The sequence below is a fragment of the Calliopsis andreniformis genome, chromosome 8 (assembly GCF_051401765.1).
Source record: "Calliopsis andreniformis isolate RMS-2024a chromosome 8, iyCalAndr_principal, whole genome shotgun sequence".
NCBI classification, from domain to species: domain Eukaryota; kingdom Metazoa; phylum Arthropoda; class Insecta; order Hymenoptera; family Andrenidae; genus Calliopsis; species Calliopsis andreniformis.
The window spans coordinates 9,404,225-9,409,066 of NC_135069.1; positions in this window are offsets into that span (position 1 = coordinate 9,404,225).

Here is a 4,842-nt window from a genome sequence, read left to right on the forward strand (position 1 = left end):
GCCGCGTTTCGGTCGTATAGGTGGGCCGAAGTAAAAAGCGAGCGGCGCTCGAAGGGAGACTTTGTCGGTCGTAAGACTGTACTCGAGCCGCTTTACTTGCGGCGAAGGCCTGGTTCTAACAGAGACGGAGGACAGCTGCAAACAGGGAGCGACGAAGAGAGAGCGGATCAATACCGTGCGATACACGCCGAAATAATTTCATTGTCCACTGTTAGCGGTGGCTCACGTGTCGCGTGGCGCGGCATGGCGTGGCGTGCGCTCTTCTCTTTCTCTTTCCTCCTCCCCCCCTTAGCCCCTTTCACGACTCACGAGTCCGTACGTTTCGCTCTTTTCCTCCGCGCTATCTGCTACCGTCTCTTTCTTCCCTTCCCCCCCCAAGGTCCTATCCAAGCTGGCTCTTTGTCTCTGTCCCACCCTCGGTGTCTCTTCTAGCTCTCCTAGGGGGACGACGGGGTCAGGGGGTGGGGGCAAAGGGGACAGAGCCCTTATGGTGTGAGTGATAGCCGCACGCTGCTACTGGGTATTGATCACCCTTCGCAATCAATGTTAACAACGCTACTTATAGACGGCGAGATCACTTGTCCCGAGCGAAGACAATCGGGCCCGATGGGTCTCCGTCGATCGAGGCTCGGGAATCGAGGAAACGGGCCGAGGCTCGCGGCCTGACGGCGAGATCGCTCGTGAAAGTTTTTAGAGAATGCGTGCGCTGCTTTGGAGAGGTAAACCAAGAACGGGGAGGGTAATTGAAAACAGGCGGAACCGTATTGGCCGAACGGTGAATGATTGCAATGTTTCTTCGGTTTAGACTCACAGCCCAGAACGAGGGACGTCGAAGCAATTTGGTTAAATTTGTTCCGGATCACTGACAAAATAAGTGGAGATGCATTGTAGAATCATTTATGAGTTCATTCCAAATATAGAGTTTAGTGGGACTCAAAAAATTAATATTGTAGGAAATAATGAAAATTAAATTTTGAAATTACTCAGTAAGATAAATACCTGTACCTGGACACTTGAGATATCAAGTGTACCAACAAGTGAACAACCTAAAAAAATATGTCCCGAAATTTGAATTACGATAATAACAGGTTCCCATGCAAAAACTCTTGCAGACTCAGTCAGTCCACAGATCAACGTTAACTCAATCGAGCAATCTTCCCATCTTCCTTCACAGTGGCCCCCCAAAAACCAGTAGTATAGGTACTACTTTTTGTTTTTAATTTCGATTGAATATTAGAATTTAAGCTCAGAATTAAATAAAATTAGTGTCAGTGTTCAGCTGGCAGGACATAGTCAAATACTGAGACATTTACCTTAGTGAGCGCAAACGCTCTAACTGCATTATGTCCTGACTAAAATGACAAAAAATGTGCATTGAGTTATTATCTTCTACTATACTTATGCCTAGTTCAAGGCATAACTGTACTCTCTTATATTTTATACAAATGGTCTCATCCACTTAATAAATAAACAAGTAAAAAAATACGGATTCACGACTCATTTCGTGGATCAACTCATATTCACAAATACTTCACTTTGGTCTCATTAGAGCTATGAATGATAGCGCACGCGATGAAAGCTTTCTCGCTCCAAAGAAGTTATAGCGAATCGGCAACGATCTTATAACGAGGAAATCGAGGCAAGCCATGGTAGAACGACTGGGACGAGTGATGAACGGTTTAATTGCGACGGGGCCAATAAACCAGTGAAAAAAGAACGGTGAACCGTAAAGTGGCTTCGACTTTGTTAGCGAACATTCGCTCGTCGAGGCAAGGAAGTCTCTCGGCCGTGAGAGTCGCGCGGCCGATCTTTCACTCTCGGACATTTAGAGCGTTGACTTTCTCTCCTATCGCGACTGTCGTTCGTGCGAACCGCGCACGATACCGCGACGTTCGTGACGACCAATCATGACCTTGTCGAGATGGATTGATTGCAACCCGGAACGGAGCTCGGCGTGTCGCGAGGCGTTTAGGCGAACTTTGCTTGGAGTTGCCTTCAAGTTTTTGGCCAGGCTGATCGGCGCGATCGTTCGATGTTGTAAACATCGAGGGATCGAGCGCGGTATCTGGACGAGAGATCAGTTTTTGGGAGGCCACTGTGAAGGAAGATGGGAAGATTGCTCGATTGAGTTAACGTTGATCTGTGGACTGACTGAGTCTGCAAGAGTTTTTGCATGGGAACCTGTTATTATCGAATTAATGCAATATTTGCATGCCTTAATATCTAGAGTTGGTTTCTGGAAGGATGCGTGGAAAATTTTGAGGTTGCTAAAAAGAGATCTATACTGATGAACGTATAATAAAATGGGAAAGAAATTATCAGTAGCTGAACGTGCTTTAAGAAAGTATTTTCTACTTGAATGATATTTCCATTGAACAGTAAAATCGAACAGGGTCAATGACAAAGTGATTTGTAATCTTCACGATGGATAATATTGCCTGTTTATGTAAATATCTAAATTGGCCATAAGCGTACGCTACATTGGTAAAATATACTTTAGAATACACATGTAATCTGGTATTTTGTATTTATAAAATATGAAATCCTCATTAAATAGTACAATCCAAGTTTTTAAGATTTATACCCTTCAAACTTCACAATGCTGTATCTTATCATGAATATCATCATTCTACGACACGAAAAACATTGAATATAATCGCCTCGTGGTTCTTAAGTGAACGAAGAAAGACGAAGGGAAACGAAAATAAATTGCTCGAAAATCTAATCGGAAATAAATTACTCAAAAACTTCATCAAAAATTCGGAAATAAACTGCTGGAAACATTAGCTAACTATGAAATGAAATATGGCAACTGTGACTCCATTGTCAGAATCACTTTCAACGCACATGTAAATTGTGTTGATTTCATTTAGAAACAATATTTGTAAAATTGTGTCTCAAAATGTATCGTGTCTTCTGCATGTATATCATTTCGTTTTGCTATTTTCATTTTATTTTTATTATGTATACGGGATGTAAACAATATACGTGGTAGTATTTTAAAGGATAGTAGAGGATCTCAAATAGAACATAAAATGTTCTATGACATAATGCCCAATTTGCCTCCATTTTGCAATAACGCCTTAAAGTTAACATACCTACATGCTAAAATAACAATCAGATGATTCTGCAATTTCACGGATGCATTGGAAAGCAGAAACAGAGCAAAAAATCCTTAATACATTTTCTGGTATCTGTTACAGTTCAACTTTTACAAACTCTTAAGCATCCGTGACGTTCATAGGAAACGAATCTCGAATATTTAAAGCTTTATAAAAATTAAACTGTAGGGGATACAAAACAATGTCTTAAGACTTTTTTGTCCTAGTTGTGCCGCCCGATACATCTGTAAAATTACAAAAGTCTCTGATTGTAAATTTTAAAGCACTATTGTTGCAAACTGGAAACAATTCGGACACTATGTTATAGGACATTTTGTGTTTCTATCTGGTTCCCCTACCACCCTTTAAAAACTATCATATATATTGAATTAGGTACGGTCTGTTTACAATAATAACAACCGATCTACCTAGTTTCTCGTCCAAGTTCCCAATAGCATCACGCCCCCTGTTTCATGTCAGCTCCAAAAGCAACTGAACCCGTTGCACGCTCCAGGAGAGCGGCTGAAGCGTGTCGTTAGCCAAAGATTAGCCCGCCTCGTCTAGAAAATTACGCAGCAATTACACAAGCGTGCAACGCTATTTCCACGGTAGCTGTTGGCCGCGAGGTCTCCGGAAGGCTCGGGCTATCGTGATCCTAACCTATCCTTGCATCAGTTAGGCGGCAGTTCCTACATGGAAGCATGCATTTTCTACCAGAGGCCGGTGCATGCGCGGATGAAAACGTTCACCGAGGCTCCAGCCAGGCCGCTTGTCAGAACAAAGTCTTCTGCACAGCGGCGACGCTAGCCGCTGACCAACAAACTGCTGATAGCAACAGGCCAGCAACGGTTACTTACGCTAGAGGAGGAACGATGCCAGTGCACGCGCACGGACACGCACAGGGGCGCGTGCGCGTTCGCAAATCGCGTATTCCGCATACACGCTCCAACAGCGATTTCTAAGTGAACGAGGGAGCCGCGGGGAGGGGGGAACGGAATCACGGAGAAAGAATCCCTTCGGTCGGGTATCGCCGCACTGACTCACGACTGACGCTGATGAGCTAATGACGAATATATGCGACGTGGACTCGCCGCGCAAATAACGTCCATGCGAGCGCTTTATGGCAACCGAAATGCTCGGAGCTGACATTGATAACTGCGACTTCTCTCGAGCTAGACACCTGAGGTATCTTCACGACGCTGTGCGTTGATGAAGAAGGCAGTGTACAGGCAGACAATACAAGGCAGTGTATTGTCGCGATAGAGGCTCGCTAAAATACATTCCTCTTTGAAATTGCAGTAAGCTTATGGTTTGGAGACAGGTAGTCTACTTATGGATTAGGAACTTGAATTTGCCTTTATCAAGGCGAGGGCCAGGTTAAACGAAGAAATAGTTTGAATGAAAGATTTGTACATCAAGCTGATATCGAGATAACACTGTAGTTACGTTAGAACTAGATTAGTTCTAACTAAATAGATGACCCATTTGTAGCGTTCTAGAAATAAGTTTTTTAAGGATCCAGAATGTCATAAATAAAAAAGGGATTGCACAGATAAAAGTTAGGGCTATAAGAAAATTTTAAACTGGAGTAAGTAACAAAAACTGTACGACTGATGTAAAATACATAAGTTTGCTTTACAGTAGAAAAGACCTTCGTTGATCTAAAAAAGGAAATAGAAAATGGAGAGATGCATGGAAAATAAGTCTACAATTGTTTCAAATTGGAGTCCAAGTGGAATGC